The 22,999-nt window shown below is 46.5% G+C and overlaps 1 protein-coding gene across 1 annotated transcript in view; it reads left to right on the forward strand.

The window, feature by feature from the left end:
• Window positions 1-22,999, forward strand: part of GLYR1 (glyoxylate reductase 1 homolog) — a 456,170-nt gene that overhangs the window by 314,973 nt on the left and 118,198 nt on the right. The gene's annotated exons all lie outside the window — the stretch shown is intronic.

Consider the following 22,999-nt stretch of genomic DNA (forward strand, 5'->3'; position numbering starts at 1 on the left):
TTAGAACATGGGTTGTTTTTAATCAGTAGCGGCTGGTGTCAGGGAAATGTGGCGGGGAGGGGTAAATGCAATTAAACAAACAACAATTTAAAAGAAAAAAGTTCCTGCCAGTCATCTGGTTGCTGCTCTGCTCACTTCTTCTCCTCTGGGCACAGGCTGAAGCTTCCAGACTCTCCTTCAGCCAAATCAAACGCTGCTCTCATATGAGAGCAGTGTCCGGATTGGGCAAAGCATGCTTGTTTTGTGCTCCATCTGGACCTAGGAGCCTGTGCCTGCTGGTCTCTCTACCTAGCAACACAGCTAAGTTGGAGAGATGTCAGTGCGCATGACTGTTTGACAGTCCTAAGACGGTCAGCGAAACTGTCATGCGCACGAACAGTTGTGCCCACCACTCTTCCTCTCCCTGCTGCAGTGCTGTGCCCACCCCCAAGACTTGGCTGCAGGATGGCAACGTGAGAATGGGTGGCCTCTTCTGAGGAACGTTCGCAGTTAAGTATATTTTCAGCATTGTATTTTTTATAAATTCACATGCTTGAATCTTCCCCTTTATCATGGTGGGAGTCCCACGGTAACAAAAAAGCAGTACTGAAACATTAGCATAGACCTCCATAGGAAAATAAACCACAATTTAGCAAACTTTCAACATCATTTTATAACATACAAAGATCAGCCAATCAGAGTAGAGACCTCAGAATATCCTTCTCCTACATGGTCACCATACCCCAGATTAATTACCGCATGTTGTGTTATGGAATCTCTCTGAGCTCTGCTCAGTGACAATGTCTTTTCTTCAACTTCTGACCTCCAGCTCAGCTATTCAGCTACATTAAGGTACTTTTGAACTGTTTGCCTGTTCTTTCTTGGACACGCCAAAGCCTAGAAAAAGGGCTGTTTAGGCCCTGCAAGACCTGTGGGAAGTGTAGACTTTTTTGCAGAAGACCCCACAAACAGTATCTCTATTGCCTCTACCCTGACCATAAACCTAGGGAACGCAAATATTGCTGCACCTTTTCAGCCAAACACTCAAGGATAGGGACGGTAGGCTGCTCCTTTGCCTTCAAGAGAAGGTTCCCTCAGACTTGTAATCTAAACCTGAGGAGACAGCTCACTCTTCCTCTAAGAAGAAAAGAAAGAAGGCTTCTCTTCCCACCATGTGAACTTTAAAAGACCTAAGTCCCATGAAACGGACAAATCTAAGGAAAAACCCCTCAAAAATCCTCAGGCGGATGCTTCAAAATCTTCTTTAGCACCAACTTCTGCTCCGCTGACTCCTGTCAGGAATCATTCATCTCATCAATCAACGGGTTCATTGTGGAAGATTCCGCCATCTACGAGAAAAAAAAAAACCTTTTCAGAGTCACACAGTCAACAACATCGGCGACAGCTATTATGACGACGGTCAAGACGTCGACGGCAGTAGCGTCGTCAGGTTCACAATTTGCTCGGACTACATCGTCTTAGTTGACAAGGCCATCGCTGTTGACTAGGATTTTGCTGCCTCCTTCCGGCCCGTTGATGACACTGCCAACGGCAACCTTGCAGATGAATGTTGTCTTTGCACAGTCTACGTCATAGATTGCTGTAGTGACAAGTGTTGTCACTGAGCCCCGTAGTCAAGCCCGTCGACAGCAGGGGAAATCCAGCTTCCTGCATCCAGAGAAGCAAATACAGGAGATTTCAAAGATATCGCCTCTACCTCCAGCTCGTCTTCTAAACTTTCAGGCGTCCGAGGATTGATGCTTGTTTGGTCCTTATATAGCCCATCACAGTTAAGAGTTAAGAGTCAAGTGTCAGGAATCTGATGAGGGCATTGAAGACAATGATTCACCTGCTTACTTGTCTGCAGATTATTCGTTCATGGATAGAGATCCTTCCTCTGTAGAACGTCTTGAGGCATTCCAAGAGCGTTATCCCTTTGATGACCAGGAAGAAGAACGGCACCACTGCAGGGAATCATCCGTTAATATCCCAGTTTCTTTGGCCTCTGACTTGCGTCATATGATGACTATTATAGGTGTTTTTTACGGACACTAACGCACCTCAACGGCTTCTGCCTCCTGAAGAGGTTCCTATTGATCTGGCTGGCCAAAACACTCCAAAGTCCACCAGATCGCCTGCATGAGGACACCCAGGATACGGATCTGCATCAAATGGAGGAAGGTGTGATCCATACTGATCTCGCCATTCATGATGAATGGGATCATTACATAGCTCCCATGCCACCTTCCGCAGATTCACCACCTGCGGGTATTGGTGGCTTTCATGATCTTTTAGAGCATGCCTCCAGGCGCTTTGATCTGCCTATGCCAGCTAAACAGGCCCAATGGTTTTTGTACTACTTCAAAACAGACACTCATCGTTCCATCCGAGCAGTCCCTATAGTGGATTTTTTGTGGCAGGAAAGCCTCAAGCTTATGAACACACCAGCATCCATTCCAGCAGTTGTGCCAAAGCTTGACAAGGCCACTGAGAACTCACCCACATGTCTCATCGGATAACCTTGGCCGGATTAGGTCATTGTGCAGGCAGCTCAGTGGCGAGCAAAAAATCCAGTGTCTCCATATACAGTTTCACCTGACAAGGAAGGTCGCTGTGTCGACAACATTGCAAAGAGATTTTCTGTTCTGGTGGCCACCTCCATTGGAGCCTCCAATACCATGTCCATACTAGGAAGATATGACCGACAGATGTGGTCGGGCATCTCCGCTCTGTTAGAACATCTTCCGGAGGATAAATAAAAGGAAGCTAAATAAATCCTGTCTGAAGTGGAAAAGTTATCTTCGGAGCTTATAGAATTTGCTATGGATGTTATCTACTGCCTTTTGCCAAATGGCAGGAGCAGCGGTGCTGCATCAGCAGGGTTTGTTGAGAGCAAATATCTTCCACCCAGAAGTTAAAGCCAAGGTGCTCAATGTGCCCTTTGATGGGGAGTGTCTCTTTGGAAAGCACATCGATGAAGCACTTCAGTCACTAAAACCAGTCACAGTCACGGCTAAGTCACTAGGCAGTCTTCAACAACTCTGCTTTCAGCCCTTTAGAGGGTGAGTTTGGGGGTAGTATCTATCTCGGTGGCAATTCGACTAGTGATACCAGCTGTATCCACAGCAGACATACCAACAATCCTTTTACAACCAACCTTTCTGTTCCAATGCCACATCTTCTTATTCAAGACCGACCCATTGGGCGTAAAAGGCAACAATCTGCCAGAAAATCTCAGGATTCCAACAGAAGGCAATGAAGATCGCTAGGCCTCTGCCACCATAGTCCCGCTTTATCCACATTATTTCAAAAATGGAAATCCATTTCATCAGACAGATGGGTGTTAGACATCTTCCAGCACTGTCATACCATTGAGTTTGTTCAGCACTCTCCAAATGTTCTTCCACAGAAAGTTTCTCTTCGTCATCTTCCCAATCTCAGAGAAGTAATCAGGTCCCTTCTTTCTAAGCATACCATAGAGGAAGTACCCCTCAATCAGTGCCATCAGGTTTTATTCACACTTCTTCCTCATCAAGAAGACAGTTAAATGGAGGCAGGTCACAGACATCAGGTTTCTAAACAAGTTCACAAAACATTTGTATATGTCAGATCTAAAAAACATAACCAAAGGAATGGGGATTCCGCTGAATGTGTGAAAAATCAAGACCCCTGTCCAAAGAAAAGAAAATTATTTTCTTGAGTCCCCTCACTCACCCAGGGTTGCCGTTAGGTGACATGCTTCATCATTGGAGCCATCCCAAACAGCTGTTGCTTAGGGTGTGCTGCGACTTGTGGAACTACGTAGGAGCACTTTGTTTGTGGAGAAATGTGTAGTGTTCGTGGAGTGGTGAAAGTGATGTTAAAAATACCTAGCTAGTGAGCAAATATTTTATTCTTGCTCCTAGTTGTTATGGATAAAAAGGGGGTTAAATAGTAGGGAAAAGATATAACTATTGTGTATACAGTTCCTAATATTCGGTCGACATATTTCGAGATATCTCCTGAACCTCTTCTTCAGCACCACACGGGGACCAGCCCCATGCGTGCTACTCCTTGTGAAAACCTATAATAAAGTGATGATGCACACCTAATGTGTGAGCACCCGAGTCAAATTACATACGATTTAGTCTTTGGCTTGCAGTATCTGTTCAGGGAATAAAACCGAATGAAAAGTTAGTACATAATGCCTGCCCACCTCTCACGTGGGCAGGTCCATACCCAATGAGGTAATCCGATCAATGTACTCCTCTATAGTTGGTACCCTTAGAGATAATTAATTAGTGCTTTAATCTAATGTGACATAATACAACACCTCAGACGTCTCCTTTGTGAGAAAACATAGTTGGATGCAGAGATAGAACTATAAAAACACTCGTGAAAAAACTGGACACCACATGACATACAACATATTAACACGTAATGTTCTAAAAATTTCTGGAACATACTTATGCTTTGGCAATACTATGCCTCATGGTCTGCCGGGGTAGAGGGGCTTGTAGTCATAACCTAAAGAGATACTGAGCATTGTAGTTAAACGTGAGCAAATGGAAGAAAATAAGAGAACTACCAGCAAGGCATATTGCTGTGTCTGCCCATAACGTGGATGGCAGATGCTCAAAGAAACACAAAAATAGTGCTTTGAAATGTCCGGAAAGACCTGTTGAGGAAAAGGAACTTACTTCATCAAATCACACCTCCGTCTAATAACCTAATGGCACCCAGGCGGACCGCATCTTAGCGCGTATGTCTCCTGGTGCAGTTTAAATAGGAATGAAAAAGCCCAGTCATGCTAGTGTACCAAGTTTGATTAGACTGTGAAAGTTAAAGCAGAACCAAGATGGCCGCTACTGTTGGCAATACACACGGGCCATCTTGAGAGAAAATGAAAGTGTTCCTCGGTCTTGTCCCCGCAGCATAATTGAGGCAGGTACTAGTGGGGTTGTCAAGATTATTAAGAAATCAAATTAATAACGCGGGAAGATAAATGAGGCGAACTATAATCCGTCATGAAACCAAAGTATGGCCGGGCTGAGTGTGTCGGAAAATCGGCCATTTCTCTTAGCAAAAAACGGGACTATCTTGGAGGGGTGAAACCATTAATCATAAGTACCCTCCTAATATCGTCTGGCAGTCTAGGACAGAGGAAAATGCTACGGTCAGCGCGTAATACTGGAATGGAAATCGGAAAAAAGATAATAAAAATAATAAAATAAAATAAATAAAAAGGTTGTTACACAGACAAAAAACAAAAATTGGTCTCTGTGGGAGGCTCATTCTGGGTCCATTTTGGATACAAACAGGTGATGCCAAATCTGATATATTAAAAATAAATATCTATTAATTAAACATAAGGGCCCACTTGGGGGTCCACTTGTAGGAGAAATGTTCATAAAGGGCACAGTGATACTCAGTGTTTGTGTCACAACGGTCATGTTGGATATGAGACCAGTTGGCCCTTGCTGGTAGCTTGAGTTTCTGATTTTGGGTCTGAAAAAGATAGAGGTGGAACAAAATGAACGAAAAGGATACAGTATCTAAGGTGTTATAGATGTATTATCAAGGTTCTTCAAAACATTTGTCTAGGGTGTTAATACGGTTGGGGGCTGAATGTGTGATATATGGGTAATGTGGTTCATTTAGTGAACTGTCCCCATGGAATATTGTCATTCAGGCCTGCCGTGTCTGTGTGCAATTTATACACCCATCTTTGCTCCTTTTCTAATAACCTCTGTTCTAGGTTATCGCAGTGTTTTATGTGCTCTAACACAACCCAACGCGTGTCGTTTGGGGTGTTTCATGTCGTTGAAATGTGCAATTTTTGGTTTTTGACGGTCTTACAACCTTTTTATTTTATTATCTTTTTACTGATTTCCATTCCAGTATTATACGCTGCCCGTAGCATTTTCCTCTGTCCTAGACTGCCAGACGATACTAGGAGGGTACTTATGATTAATGGTTTCACCCCTCCAAGATGGGCCGTTTTTCACTAAGAGAAATGGCCGATTTTCCAACACACTTGGCCCGGCCATACTTAAGTTTCATGACTGATTATGGTTTGCCTCATTTATCTTCCAGCGTTATTCATTTGATTTCTTAATAATCTTGACAACCGCACTAGTACCTGCCTCAGTTATGTTGCGGGGGCAAGACAGAGGAACACTTTCATATCCTCCCAAGATGGCCCGTGTGCATTACCAACAGTAGCGGCCATCTTGGTTCTGCTTTAACTTCCACAGTCTAGTCAAACTTGGTACACTAGCATGACTGGGCTTTTCATTTCTATTTAAACTGCACCAGGAGACAGACGAGTTAAGATGCAGTATTTTGAATCGGGTGCTCACACATTGTGTGCATCCTCACTTTATTATAGGTTTTCACAAGGAGTGGCACACATGGGGCTGGTCCCCATGTGGTCCTGAAGATGTTTAGGGGATTCCTCGAAACATGTCGACCGAATATTAGGGACTTTATACACATAATAGTTATATCTTTTCCCTACTGTTTAAGCCCCTTTTCATCCATACCAACTAGGAGCGAGAATAAAATATTAGCTCACTAGCTAGGTATTTTTAACATCATTTTCTTCAATCCGTGAACACTGCACTACAAATTTCTTCACAAAAAAGTGCTCCTACGTAGTTCCGCAATTCGCAGCACGCCCCATGCAGCAGCTGTTTGGGATGGCCCCAATGATGAAGCATGTCACCTAGGGGCAACCCTGGGTGAGTGAGGGGACTCAAGAAAATAATTTTCTTTTCTTTGGACAGGGGTCTTGATTTTTCATGCATTCAGCGGAATCCCCATTCCTTTGGTTAGGTTGTTTAGATCTGACATTTACAGATTTTTTGTGAACTACATTTACATTGGAGGGTGAACCTAACCAGTACGTCCATCTCTCCCCTCTCCCCCCCCCCCCCCCCCCCCCCCCTTTTTGATTGTGCTAAACAAGTTCATCAAGAAACGATCATTCAGGATACTCTCACTTCAATAGATCCTTCTTCTCATGGAAAAAGTAGATTATATGTCTTCCCTTGAACTCCTCGATCCTTATTTCGATATTCCCATACACCCCGAGCATCAAACATTTCTCAGGTTTGAAGTGGCAGGGTACCATTACCAGTTCAAAGTGCTTCCCTTTGGTTAAAAATCTGCACCCAGAGTTTTCACCAAATGCATGGCCCGATAGCTGCTTTTATGAGACGTTCAGGTCACCAGGTGTTCCCCCTACTTGGATGACTGGTTAATAAAAGCTCTGACTTTTCAGGTGGCCAAAATCTCACCACATGCCTGTCGGGATCTCTTCCATTCTCTAGGGCCACGTCTCAATCTGGAAAAGTCTTCTCTCATCCCTTCCAAATCTCTGATTTTTCTAGGGCCATGCCTCAACACACATCTCAGCAAAGCCTTTCCCACTCACATAAGGATTTTTACGCCTTCAGAATACAACATGGCTTCTGTCGTAAAAGAAAAGTCAGTTTCAGTGAGAGTATTCTAATTCATGCTGGGCATGATGTCCTCTTGCATCCCTTTTATCCCCAATTGCCGTCTCCGTATGCGACCGCTGCAGGAGCAGTTGGATGTGCAATGGGCCCAGTCTCGGGGATCATTCTACCACATGATTCAAATTTCCGAAGCAATAAAAGCTTCATTGTCCTGGTGGATGATCAGAGAAAATCTTTCCCAAGGCCTCTCCTTCCTCCACACAGTGCTTTAGCTGGTGATGATGTTCTGCTTGGGTTTTCGGATCGGGTGGAACCCGCTCTACAGAGCCCCTCTGACCCAAAACAGAACGTTACCCCCTCCCTAGGGTCTTTTTACACCCAAATAACCACATATATACGTACCACCTAAGGACAGGGAATTCCTATTATATACCTCACAGCCTCGCAATCTCAGCAACCACAGTCTCGCGGCCTTAGGCAGACCCAGAATCTCCTACCCATTCGGCAGCGACACACAAAGTCTCGCGGTCTCAGTCAGACCCAGAATCTCCTACCCATTCGGCAGCGACACACACACACGATCTCGCGACCTCAGTCAGGTCCAGAATCTCCTACCCATTCGGCAGCGACACACAAAGTCTCGCGGTCTCAGTCAGACCCAGAATCTCCTACCCATTCGGCAGCGACACACAAAGTCTCGCGGTCTCAGTCAGACCCAGAATCTCCTACCCATTCGGCAGCGACACACACACACGATCTCGCGACCTCAGTCAGGTCCAGAATCTCCTACCCATTCGGCAGCGACACACAAAGTCTCGCGGTCTCAGTCAGACCCAGAATCTCCTACCCATTCGGCAGCGACACACAAAGTCTCGCGGTCTCAGTCAGACCCAGAATCTCCTACCTACCCGGCAGCCTTAGCACGAGCTCATCCTATTGTTACTGCGGTACACAACAGGGGAATCGGGGTTACCATATATCAGATCACACAAAGACTATTAGTTGAGCACAACCTGTTCTCTAGTTCGAGGGGCTTGTTTTCCCCCTCATCCAGTTACCACTTACCTGACCAGGATTAACCTCTGTTCATTTTAAGGAAACTCTGACTAAAGAATAGGCTATCCTCCTATACAAAAGTACACAACACATGCTAACGTACAATAAGCTAAATACTTTATTTAAATGCCACATGCACATTTACGGAACACATCATACATATATAACCTGCAAGGAAAGTAAAAGATTAAGTTATACACTTCAAAGAAAAAGGGATCGACTTCACCTTGAGGGTACGTCGCCTGTACTCAATGGTCATCTAGGTTCCCTTCTCGTCTATGCCTCGGCTTAGCCTGGAAGTCACCCCTCTGCAGTTGTGGGTCTGCTCCCTTCTCCCTCTCCGAGTCACTGGAACCTCGTCCTTATCGGCTACCCTCTCCTCTTTGGATTCAAGTTCATCATCAGTCTTCCCTGGAATAAGTAATAGCTCTTCTGCTAACGGCCAGATGCCGCCTATGGTCTAGAAGCAAGTGCTCTTATCTCACTCAGACTTTCACTAATATAGAAGTGCATTCCCTCATGGAAATTTCCAGCTCGAAACCTGCCGCCCACCAAATTCCTGTACCTCCCCGTACCAAGGACACTTTCCCAGCCGGCCGGCCTGATGTAGTGTCTTCGGCATGAAGAAAAATACAATCCTTCGATAAGGGCCGGCCTGAACCGGTTCTCTCCAAGCGAATAACACCTCATAACTAAAACATCCCCCTCCCTCTGGAAAGGTCCCGGGCTGCCGGAGCAGAAAGAAAGATGGAGTCTCTCCCGTTTGAGGCCTACCAGGCCTGAATTCAACTCAGCTCCATGAAACAACCTCACTATAGGGCAAATTATCCTCAAGGCTAACGAATCTATTCCCTAGGCTATGTATATAGGCCCTGAGCTAAGGGTAGGAGCACGGGATGGTGTCACAAATGTCTAATAGATAGGCCCTACTCACTACTCCAGTCCTTAGACTCGGATGGAAAGAGACTGAAGTCATATGGATTGCTCTGCAACACCGGAAGGCCGGGAAAATCGAGCAGTACAGATGACTTCAGATGCATCGATGGAAGGACGGGGGGCTCACCTCTAGGAGTTGCTGTTTCACGGCAAATGGTCCAAGCAGGATGCGGAATGCCACACAAACCTTCTAGAACTCAAAGCGGTATTTCTCTGCCTGAAAGCCTTCCTATCTCAAATACAAGGTTTTTTGAGCCTTGTCAGGACAGACAACACCACCCCTATTTTCGAACTTCAGAAACAAGGTGGCACGAGATCTCAACCGCTATCTCTTCAAGCTTAGTAGATCTGGGAATGGCATCTAGCCAACGATCTCTCCTTGCGGGTGGAACACGTACCAGGAGTCCACGAGTGGGCTGACTCTCTCAGCAGTGTCCAAACAATGCCACGAATGACAGCAAAAACACCGGCAGCTGACAACGATTTTCCAGTCTTGGGGATGTCCAACATTAGATCTGTTCGCTACGTCCCTCAACAAAAAGTGCTCTTTTTTCGCAAGCAGAATTCCTCATCCAGATTCTTGGAGAGACTCCTTTCAGTTTTCTTGGGTTGGGATGTTTGCCTATGCCTTTCCCCTGTTCCTTCTCATCTCTCGAGTTCTCAAAAAAATGAAGCGAGAGCCGTGTCTGCTCATCCTCATTGTCCCGGGATGGGCGAGGCGTTTCTGGTGCACTTAGCTGTATTGCCTATTAGTGTGCTCCAATTCTCTTTCCTCCGAAGGAAACTCTTCGCTGCATGAACCAGGGCAAAGTGGTTCATCCACAAATCCACTCTTCGTTTATGGATTTGTCTACTCACCTCGCTTAATTTGGAAATCTAAATTTATCCGAGGAATGCTGGTTAATCCTGCAGAAGATGAGAGCTCCTTCACGCTCAAGTGTTACTTGGCAACATGAAGAAGATTCTGTGCATGGTGCTCTGGTCAGTCATTGGACCCCTTTTCTTCCACACCTGCGCAAGTGTTGCTTTATCTCCTGCATCTAGCCAAAGCAGGACTTTCGCATTCTTCCATAAAAATCCATCTTGCTTCCATATCTAAATATAGACGTTGTTCGTATCAATCTTCCTTTTGGTCCAAAAGGCTTATCAAAGAGTTTATGGAGGGACATTTTAGATCTTATCCGCTTGTTAAACCTCCTCCAGTTCTTTGCCAACTAGTACTGTCGCAGTTCACAAATGCGAGTTGAACTTCCTTTCCTGGAAGGTGGCCTTTCTCCTGCCCATCACGTCAGCAAGATGTATCCGCGAGATCCAGGCGTTCTTCATGAAAGATCCAGGTTTTACAATTTTGCAGGACTGGGTAATCCTGTGTACAAATCCTTCAATCATAATTAAGGTGCCTTCGACTCATCTCAATGAGCCGGTTGTTTTACCTACGTTCTTTCCCAATCCGTCCTCGGTGGCGGAATAAGCTTTGCATTCAGTGGACATTAAACGTTTGAAGTTTTATCTGCAAAGAACGAAGGTGTTTAGAAAATTATCTCAAATACTGATCTTTTTCTGCATCTAGAAAAAGACCAGCCTTGACACAAGATAGTATTGCTCGTTGGGTCACTTCAGGAATAGTTGTCTGCCACGAAAATGCTGGCCGTTCACTGCATGCAAAGTTGCAGGCTCACTCAACGAGGAAGATTGCTACATCCTCAACCCTGTTTGCAGGAGCATCTTTGCCTGACATCTGCAGGTCAGCAACGTGGGTGAACTCTTACACGTTCACGAAGCATTACTGCCTTGATGGATGGCAGAAGGCCGATATAGCGGTTGGACAAGCTGCACTACCAGGCCTCTTTGCTTAAGGAATGTGTCTTTCGGCCTCCTTTTTTTGTATTCTTTTTGCTGTTTTTTAGGTCTCGCCTAGGCAGCATTTGCACTGTCTCTACGATACATGCTTTATTCAGGTATGCACGTGAAGCTCCGCTAATTTTCTGCCCACCTTTTCAATTGGCTCCTGTTGCTGTCCTTTCTAAATGGTTACTTTATTAGCGAATAGGCTTAGTAGTCCCTCCTTAGTGCCGCCTTTTCTCCTTTTGTAAGGACTGGCCCTCTTACGTGTGTTGTTAGTCTGTATGTTTATTTGCAGTCTGTAAGTTCAATTTTACTAATGACTTCCCCCTAGCTGCTGCTACAGGCACCCGAAGGTCTCCCGCTTCAACCTGCACAGCACATGTAGCTTCAACAATGGCTGTGCCTTTCATTACTCTGGCGGGGCTCGCAAAACTCAATTTTCTTAATATAATGTGCTTTTAGTGAGGAGACCAGCATGGGCGGCGTGCTGGGCTGTTTACGAAAAACATACAATATTGAAAACCTAGACTTTGTTGAGCTGTGCCTTTCTTTTCTCTGGCGCGGCTCGTTAAACTCTATGTTCGAGGCATATGAGCTGCAGATTATACACTGTGCATAGATCGCCATCTGGTGTTGGGCCCGGATGTTTGCAGTTTGTTTTTCCTCTTGGAAAGTCTTTGGAAGTCACAAGGTGGGTGACTCCTCCTTTGGTTCGTATTGCGCATGGGCTTCGGCTTTTTTTTCCGCCATCGGGCTCGGATGTAATACTTCGCGCTCCGGTTCCGAACTTTTCCAGTTCAGCGATCGACGCAAAAATCCTCGCTCATCGAGCTCCTTCAGATAATAAATCATCTTAATCACCTTCTCTTCGGCACTTCTTCGATTCCGGTCGTCGGCGGCCTTCGGGCATATTCCGGCTCCGGTCTCGGCTGATGGAAAGAACTCCCTTCAAGAAGTGCCCTCGATGTGGGTCCAAATTCCCCCACACCGATCTTAATGAGGTGTGCAACCTCTGCCTCTCCCCTGAACACGAGGCCCGAGACTGTCCCGCCTGCAAGTCTTTTCGCACTAAAAAGACTATTCGAGATCGACGGGCTAGACGCAACATGGCGCACTCCTCGACCTCCGCTCCAGTCGACATCTTCGGAGACGACGTCGAAGCTCCGGGACAGCAGAACATTGAAGAAGAGGACGACTACCTCGTCAGTGCTTCCGAGGCCGACGACTCCGATGTGGAGGACATCACCCCGGCGCAGAGGGTCGTGAGTACCAGTCTACCCTCTCCCACACCGGCACCCAAAAAGGCTTCGGTCACACCTTCGTGCCTAGGCAAGACCAAGGATACAGCTTCTCACACCCCACCTTCGGGCCCGGTAAAGAAGCCTATTAAGCCTTCCGGCAGCTCGGGCTCGAGCCAGCCGACCAGCGGTACCGAAAAACACTCTTCGGCACCGAAGAAAAAATCGGCCTCCATCTCCACACCGAACCCAGTACCAAATCCTTCGGTGTCGAAACCTGCCCTTCCGGTGCCGACCAAACATCACAAGGCCCTCGGCACCGACACTCCCGTGCCGAAGCCTTCTTCGACACCGACCAAAAAAACGGAGATCCCAAAGAAGCACGGCTTAGACAAGCCTAAAAAGCCGTCGGCCCCGAAAACTTCGGCGCCGACCGAACAACCAGTGTCGCAAGAACTTTTCACACCGGATCCTCTGCAAAAGACACTCACCAAGGATCCAAAAACTGGACATTTGACATAGTCTTCAAAAAAGAGACACTTGGATAAACCAGCTCCACCTCCACCACCAAAGAGGAAAGACACTGCTACCTCCCCCTTCAGAGTGCCTTCCCCACCTCCTCCACCCTCTCCACCCCTGCCTCATCGTTCCCCAACCTTGTCTCCTGTCCCAGACGATTTAGGAGACCCTTATTATGATCCAGCAGATGTGCCACAAGATCCCACCCCTACTGGATCTCGAGACCCATGGGACGACTATAACAATCCGGACATCCCAGATGTCCCACAGGATGACCTTTACCCATCTCGGCCATCCCCACCTGAAGATTCCTTAGGTTTTCACCACCTATTACAAAGCGCGGCACACTACCACGGGGTGGAGTTACATACTGACCCAGTGGAGGACGATTTTCTCCTGGTCACCTTCGACAATGCACATAGGTCTACTGCCATTCTACCTATGTTAAAGGGAGTAATTAAACATGCACCAGAGGTTTTTAAAGACCCAGTCAGGGCCAGGGTCCTAAACCCCCGTATAGAGAAAAAATACAAAGCCGCCCCCACAGACCCTTCATACATTAAAGGTCTTGCACCATTGGATTCCCTAGTGGTATCTACAGCTAGGAAGCGCTCAAATTCTCAGGCGTCAGGCGAAGCACCACCACCTGACAAAGAGTCCAAGCTCCTAGACGCGTCAGGGAAGCGCACTGCATCACAAGCCGCCAATATATGGCGTATCGCCAACACGCAAGCGCTATTGGCCAGATACGACAGGGCGCATTATGATGAGTTAGAGACCATCATGCACCATCTCCCCTGAAAAATACAGGAATAGGGCTAATGAATTGATCCAAGAGGGAAAAGCAATAACTAATACCTCTATACGCTGTGCCCTAGATGCAGCAGATACAGCCTCCAGGGCCATAAACACCAGTGTCCTTCTCCGTCGCCATGCCTGGCTCAGAGTTTCAGGTTTTAAATCTGAGGTACAAGCCTCTATATTGAACCACCCATTTAACCAAGACCATCTATTTGGCCCAAAAGTTGATGAAGCCCTCGAAAAGATGAAAAAAGATACTGACACGGCGAAATCCATGGGAGCCCTACTGTCACACACTCCTAGGCGCTCCTTTCGCCGCTCTTCCTTTCGGGGCACGGGCAGAGGCTACTCCTCGGATAGTGCATCCACGTCCTACAAATCCCCTCCTCAATCTACCTTCACAAAGAGTTATCAAAGAGGTGGATACAGAGGCAATAATAATAAAGGCAGAGGCAAGACAAATACCGCCCGCTCTGCCACACCTCCTACCCAATGACTTCCCCCCGCTCCCTCCAGACCATTCCACTCCGGTCAGGGGCAGAATACAACATTTCCTTCACGTCTGGGAGACAATCACCTCAGACAGATGGGTGACCCAAATTATTCGTTCAGGGTATTGCCTAGAATTAACATCCACCCCCCCCAAACATTCCACCCAGGCAACGCCCTATGTCTCAAGAACATGCTACGTTACTAAAACAGGAGGTGATCTCCCTCCTGCAAAAACAAGCCATAGAGCAGGTCCCCCTAAATAAACAAAATTTAGGGGTCTACTCCCTGTACTTTCTGATTCCAAAGAGAGACGAGACTCTACGACCTATCCTAGATCTCAGACCTCTAAATACTTACATACATTCAGACCATTTTCACATGGTAACCCTTCAACAGGTTCTTCCACTCCTCTCCCAGAACGACTTCCTCACCACTCTGGACTTGAAAGACGCATACTTTCACATCCCAGTACACCAGGCTCACAGAAAGTACCTCAGATTTGTGGTGGACGGGCATCACTACCAGTTCAAGGTGCTCCCGTTCGGGGTAACAGCACCAAGGGTATTCACCAAGTGCCTAGCAGTAGTGGCTGCACACCTCAGAAGACAGCACATTCACGTCTTCCCCTACTTGGACGACTGGCTAATAAAAGCCACGTCCTACGAACAATGTGTGCAACACACGGCCGCTACAATCCAACTGCTTCACCAGCTAGGGTTCACAGTGAACCATCAAAAGTCCCGCCTGGTACCATCACACACAAAACAATACCTCAGTGCTACCATAGACACCTCAAAAGCCATAGCCTATCCCAATCCTGCCAGGATTGCAAACATACAGACTCTGCGTCAGAAAATCATATTTCAACACTCTCTCCCAGCAAGAGTGTTTATGCAACTGATAGGGATGATGGCCTCTTGCATTTTCATAGTGCCCCATGCAAGACTCCAGATGCGTCCACTCCAAGAGTGCTTAGCGTGCCTGTGGAACCAGGCCCAGGGGCAACTGACAGATCTGGTGTTGGTAGACGGTCGCACCCATCGCTCTCTGCAGTGGTGGAACACCACAAACCTTTCCAGAGGTCGACCATTCCTGAACCTGGTTCCACAAATAATCCTGACAAGACGCATCGCTCTCCGGCTGGGGAGCTCATCTGTTACATCTCACAGTGCAGGGCACATAGACGCCGCAACAAAAGTTACTCCACATCAACCATCTGGAGTTACTGGCAATCTTCCTCGCCCTAAAATCCTTCCAGACACAGTTTTCAGGCAAGGCAGTCCTTATTCGCACAGACAACATGACTGCCATGCACTACATTCAAAAACAGGGGGGGGCACACTCTCCACAGCTCTCTCAATTAGCACACAGCATATGGAGATGGGTAATTCCACAAAAAATCTTTCTACTGGCCCAACACGTCCCAGGAGTCCAAAACACCGTGGCAGATCTGCTCAGCAGACTGACACAGCAGATCCACGAGTGGGAACTTCACCCACAGGTTCTTCACCCGTTCTTTCAGATGTGGGGGCATCCACAGATAGACCTCTTCGCCACCCACGAAAACAAAAAAATGCCCAAGCTTCGCCGCCAGATACCCACACCCATTGTCCAAAGGCAATGCGATATGGATGAACTGGTCAAACAAATTTGCATACGCTTTTCCACCTCTCCCACTAATTCCATTAGTGGTGCGAAAGCTACAACAGCATTCCCCAACACTAATCCTAGTAGCTCCAACGTGGGCCAGGCAACCGTGGTACACCACACTGCTGGAACTCTCGGTAGTACCACACCAAAAGCTGCACCTCTCACCATGCCTCCTAACCCAGAACCATGGAGAGATCAGACACCCGGACCCAGCTCAGCTCAACCTTGCGATCTGGCTCCTGAGGTCCTAGAATTCGGATACCTTAACCTTTCCCCTGATTGCATGAATATTATCAGGGAAGCTAGACGCCCTACTACTAGGGCATGCTATGCTGCGAAGTGGAAAAGATTTGTTGTTTACTGCCACAACAACACAATCTATCCTTTAAATGTGTCCATACAGCACATTATATGTTACTTGCTCCATCTACAAAGGTGTAACCTAGCATATACTTCCATTCGGTTGCACATTGCAGCAATTGCTGCTTATTTACAGAACAGGCAGCACCTATCACTTTTCAGGGTGACTGCTATCAAGGCCTTTATGGAAGGCCTCAAAAGAGTAATTCCACCCAGGGTAAAACCTTCACCTGTCTGGAACTTGAATATAGTTCTCACAAGGTTAATGGGACCCCCTTTCGAACCATTACATAAATGTGAGCTGCAATTTCTCACATGGAAAACAGCTTTTCTAGTGGCCATCACTTCCCTCAGAAGGGTTAGTGAAATACAAGCACTCACTATACAGGAACCATTTCTCCAAATGCATCAGAACAAGGTTGTACTCCGCACCAACCCAAAATTTCTACCCAAAGTCATTTCTCCATTCCATTTAAACCAGTCTGTAGAATTACCAGTCTTTTTCTCACAACCTCAAACCGTTGCGGAAAGGGCTTTACAGACACTGGATGTTAAAAGGGCCTTACTTTACTACATCCAAAGAACACAACCTTTCTGAAAAACCAAACCGCTATTTGTCTCTTTCTCTCCACCACATAAGGGCAACCCTATATCTAAACCAGGGATAGCTAGGTGGATTGTAAAATGCATACAGATTTGCTATCGCAAAGCAAAACGAACGCTATCTGTTCCCCCTAAAGCCCACTCTACAAGGAAGATAGGGGCTTCTATGGCTTTTCTAGGAAACATACCACTAGATACCATGTCGCTGCTTTGCAGATGTCCAACACCGCACACTTTCACAAAACATTACTGTGTAGATGTGCAAACCAAGCAACAAGCTAGTATGGGCCAGGCTGTACTAAAAACACTGTTCCAAACAACTGCAACGGATGCCGGTGGTCGCCGCTAGGGTTGGGTACTGCTATATAATCTATGCACAGTGTATAATCTGCAGCTCATATGCCTCGAACGGAATATGCTACTTACCAGTATGCATCTGTTCTTGGCATGTAGAGCTGCAGATCTATACACGCCCACCCGCCTCCCCGGCTACTTTTATCCGTTCCAGTTTATCTTATTTAGATACAACACACATGGGTTTCCTTACTGTTACTACTACGCTCCATCTTTCCCTGCTGGCGAAAAACAATCTGAGGATGGAGCCGAAGCCCATGCGCAATACGAACCAAAGGAGGAGTCACCCACCTCGTGACTTCCAAAGACTTTCCAAGAGGAAAAACAAACTGCAAACATCCGGGCCCAACACCAGATGGCGATCTATGCACAGTGTATAGATCTGCAGCTCTATATGCCAAGAACAGATGCATACTGGTAAGTAGCATATTCCTTTTTCAATACTATATGCTTTTAGTAACCAGCACGGCACACCACGCTACCTGGTTACTAGAAGCATATAATATTGAAAAAATATTTCAATAGTTCTTGTTTTGTTTGACCACCATTCTCTACCGGGGACTGCGCTCCCCCTGTAAACATGATTTTTTATCTTGGCTGGCTAGGAGGGGGTAGACAGCCTTTGCTTGAAATCAACTCAGCAGAGCTTGTTTCCCAACCCCGCTTCAGCTCTGACTTCTTTCTGGGTCTGACGCTTCGCTCTCACTTCCTTTTTGCTTTTCCACATTTCCGCTTCCTGTCCTATCCCGTGGTCTCAATCAGGCCAAGCTGCATGATTCTCCCCAACCCCTAGCATGCAACTTCCACTAGTATTGGGTTGTAGCACCTAATCTTTAGGGAGAAAATACAGGCGGAAGGGCACTACAGTCTACAGATAAACTGCAGAATCACTAGAGGTCTCGGCAGTGAACACTGAGGTTTACTGCCTTTATTTGAACCTTTAATAAGCATTCCGAAACCTTGAAACGGGTAATCGTGAATGTAGTGTGCCCTCTAGGTACATGCTTTCTTTACTCCTACTCATGTTTGTATCTGCTTATTGCTAAAGGAGAATGGTACTTTGAAATGACCAAAACGACGAAGTAAGCTTCAAATCCGCAGGAAAGATGAGGTTCTCTGCCTCCTCCTCTGGGTCAAAATGGTCTAGCTTTGCTTTTTACCATGCTCATCATTTACCACAGGAGAGCAGCATCTGCCTTTCTTTCTATATTGCCTGACTTGGCACCAGAGGTTCCAGGGTGGGGATTCTTTCCTTTAAGACCTGTGCTTAAAATGTGAAAAATAGAGCTGAATCTCCATATTTCCTACCCTTCTCCTTCATCCGTCCCATCTACCTGGGCCATCCTTCTCTCCCTGACCACACTATCTGAGAAGTTGTCACTGGGCCTGAGAGAGCAATAGCTGTGCACATCAAATCACCCAGTGCTCCTGAGTCTACATGTGGAAGTCTTGTCTCTTAACACAGTCCGAAGCTGAGAGTGCTACTCTTCATCCACTGGACAGGTATGAAATAAGTCTCAGGTCTCCTGTTATTGATGGTTTGGGTGTTAACCCCTTTCACTTTCAGAAAAAGAAAGCCAGCAGGCCTCATGAGCCTTAGTACCCCTTAAATACATACTCCTATGCAACCAATGAGTTCACATACAAAACAAGCATTGGTAATGCCTAAGGTCTGGCTTTTTAGTAATATTGTATGGTAATGTGAAGCATTACTAGGAAAGTGTGTGCAAATGCGAAGAACTGTTGAATAATATGGATGTAGATTAAAAGTCTGCACTGTCAAGCCATACCTAAAAATCTGCGTGTGACTTTTGTGCTGCCATATGTGATGCTGCCAGAGAAAAACATATATCAGTTATCTATGACACTTTAATAGCATTCCAGTGTCCTGTCTGCTCCTGAAAATTCAAGGTTAGGCAGCTGAATGTGTTACAAAAAGTTCAAGCGTAGGCAGCTGGATTCATTAAAAAATTATCACAGCTGCGTGAAGGGCAATCACTTTTTTGCGATCCCACAACTAGTTCCCAATCAAAACATGTGCTCCTGCCTCTCAGCATGTGAGGGGAGCCAAAGCCCCTCTCTAGTGATAATCTCATAATTGTCTAGCAACATCTGCACTATCAAGCTAGACCATAACTGGCATTTGCAATGCAATAGGTCACACATTTGTGAGAGTTTGAACTATTTGCATAGTAAATTACAGCGCCTTTTATTTAGGTGTTATGAAAACCTGCAAGCGGTGTGTAAACAGCCACTTTCTACTTGTATTCTTTGCTTACAAGAAGCAATCCAGGCAGTAAAATTGGCGCAGTTACTGCCAGCCTTGCTTCTCCTAAGCAACGACTATAAGTACAAAGTGTGTGTTTAAGCACCACTTGCAGGTTTTCAAAACACATAAATAAAAGGCATTGTCATTTACTATGCCAGTAGCTCAAACTCTTGCAAATGTGAGGCCTATTGCATTGCAAATGCTTGTTACCTTTGCAGTTTATATATATATATAATTTCTGATCTTCTGTAATTTTGTATTTGAATTACAGTATGTTTTTTAACGTCCTGTCGGGATAGTTTGCCTAGCCACCTCCTTTCTTTTCTTGGTTTTTGTGTGCTGCTTATTAGTCGGATTCAAGCATGTGAATCTATAAAAGATACAATACTGGAGAAAGAACAAGTTACTTGGACACTTTGGTTCTCCAGTATTGAAATCTTTCATAGATTGACATGCGACCCTCCCTCCTCCCTGATTAGGCTCACCATTTTACACGTCTGAGTTTTATGTACACTCATGCTTGAAATCTTAGGTATGGTGGCCCTGTAGGGGCAGGACACTTGGAGGCTCTACTCTGATTGGCTGAACTTGTGATTTGTTTAAAATGATGTTGAAAGGTTACTAAATTGTGGTTTCATTTCCTATGGATGTCTATGCTAATGTTTCAGTATTGCTATTTTGCTGTTACCATGGGACTCACTGTGAGAAAGTGGTTCTGTATATACTGTTCCTTAATAGGTACAGGGTGTACAGAGTCCTCAGACTCCAAGGGTTTAACAGAGGTTAAAGTTAGATATAACCTTACTCTCCAAAGTGGTAGCCTGGTCGAGCAGTAAGGCAGTATCAGAGGACAGTGTAAAGCATTTGTTGTACACACTCAGTCAGCAAATAGTTCCACACACTCAATAACTGAACTCTAGGCCAATGGTTTGTATATAAAAAATATATGCTTGTTTTATTTTAGAACCAACACTTGGAATTAAAATATACTTTCTCGACAGGAGATGTTTCATAAAAATACTTTTGTATATGCAATAGACTTTTTAGTAAACAGTTACAAGTAGTTGCAGTAGGCAACTCTATTCCTAAACACAATACATTGAGCTCAATGATAAATTCAAGTTATATGCAACAGATTACTTTTTAGATTACTTTTGTAATTCCAGGCCTGGATCCTAGATCCAGTCCTGGGTCAGTTCTCAGAATCAGCTGTTGAAAGTCGACTTTGGTACTGTAATGATTTTTAACTAATATTTAGCTATTTCAAAAGTTAGCACTTAGAAAATATTTCAGAGCAAACAATCAATGATTCCCTATGGAAGAAAATGTAGGTTACAGGTACAGTAGGTTATCGTTACTTTTGTAATCCAGTACTGGGTACCTAGACTCAGTACTGGGACCTTTATCCAAAACAGGTAAGTAATTACGTTTTCAGATGTTATACGATTTTTGACGAATATTTAGAAATTGCAGAAATCAACACTTAGAAGAAATTTCACAGAAAAACAGTCAATGGTTTCCTATGAAAGAAAAATGAGTTAAAGGTAAGTATAGTTGTGGGTACTTTTCAGAGTCAGTGCTGGGCACCAAGATCCAGCACTGGGAGCTCACCTAAGAGCAGGTGAGTAAATTCGTTTTTGTCACTCGGCTGATTTTTGGTGATTATTTGAAGATTTGAAAAGTCCACTTAGAAGAAATTTCAGGAAAAAGCCAGCCAATGTTACCCTATGAGGAAAATAGAGTTTGCGGTTTAAGGGTAAGTACTCGACTGGCGATGTTGAGGTTCTGGGCACAGACTCAGGGGTCTCCCAGGGTCAGGTAGGTATAGTTTTCACCCTCAGCGGCTCTAGGGCGGCCGGGTGCAGATTGAGTTAGGCCCAATGTTATCCTATGAGGGATAGGGGGGCCTGGGTTGGTGGCTGCTGTCGGGCAAGCCACGCGGCTGTGGGAGCTGGGCTCCTGGTCACTTACTCAGGGCAAGTGGGGAAGTAGGTTAGAGTAGAGTTTTCACTGCCAGGGCCACTCGGGCGGCTGGGTGCAGGGTGCTTTTGAGCCGTTGGGCGCTCAATTGATTTCTATGGGAAATCTCCGGTTTGGAAAAAGACTGCAGGCTCGGGGACGAGGACTCTTCAGGTGCCACCACCACTTCGAGGGGTAAGTTGGGTAGTTGGAGGATAGGTAGGTACCCCGGGATTGGACACAGAGGGCCGTGGGACGCCGGGTGCAGGGGTGCCTTTTGATGTCGGAAATCTTACCCTCTGTTGATCGCGGTTGGGGTGGCACTCTGTTCTGAGGCTGCAGGCTTCTTCAGGATAGTCGAGGGGGCTCCTTGGGTGCCGGACTCGGGGTCACAGTCGCCGTGGGGTCGTCCTCGTGGGTTTAGTTCACTCTGGCCAGGCTTGGCGGGTGCAGAGTGGGCTGGGATCGCGGTTCTGGGCTGCTGCCAGGGGTGAAAGGTAGGTTCTGAGTAGAGCCTCTACTCATGGGAGTCCCAGGGGATCAGAGTTCAAAGGTAGCCAGGTCCTCCGGGGTTTCTGAGGTTGCTGGCCACAAGAGATGCCGCGTTTGGAGCAGGAGCAAGTCCAAGGTCGACAGGCCGGTAGGGCTGGGGCCAAAGCAGTTGGCGTCTCCCTCTCCTTCGCAGCTGCAGGGCAGGTCTTCTTTTCTTCTCGCTCTTCTTGTAATTTCGGAATCTGGGGAAGGAAGGTTGAGGGTGCCCCTAAATACTAGATTTAGGGGCGTTACAGGTAGGTGAAGGCCAGGGACCAATGGGTCCTTGTCCTGGGGTGGGTACACCCCCTATCCTGCCTCTCTCCTGTGGGAGGGGGGCAGTAGCCTAATCCTGATAGGGTAGGGCCTCCCATCTTCAAGTTGGCGAGAGCCCGGAGATGTGCTTCACCTCGCCTCCCCCACCTGTGGGGTGGGCAGGCTGGCACATCCCCTGTCCTTGTATGGGGTTTCCGGCCAAGCTTCCCGCCAGAGTGGGGGGTTGCAGTGGCCTGGGGAAACTCCTAGAGGCGGCAGGCCTTTAAAGCTTCCCTTTGCTCATCCTGTGGGAGGAGATCTATCACCTCACCCAGGATGTGCATTGTTGCAGGCCCGGGAGAGCAGGGGCTCTCCCATCCAGGGGTCCAGCAACGTGTCTGCTGTGTGGCAACCTGGGCAGCCTCAGAGCAGACGTGGATTGTAGGTTAGTTGTAAGGGGGCATCTCTAAAATGCCCTCTGGGGTTCTTGGTACATTAAATCCCACACTGGCATCAGTGTGGGTTTAATGTGCTGAGAAGTTTGGTTCGAGGCATGTGGGCTGCTGAATTCATATCTGTGCATAGATCGCCGCCTAGTGTTGGGTCCGGATGATTGCACATTGTTGTCCTGGAAGAGTCTTCGAAGTATCACGAGATAGGTGGCTCCTCCCCTGGACTACAGTGCGCATGGGCATCCCCTCCATCCTTAG

The sequence above is a fragment of the Triturus cristatus genome, chromosome 10 (assembly GCF_964204655.1).
Source record: "Triturus cristatus chromosome 10, aTriCri1.1, whole genome shotgun sequence".
Taxonomy (NCBI): Eukaryota; Metazoa; Chordata; class Amphibia; order Caudata; family Salamandridae; genus Triturus; species Triturus cristatus.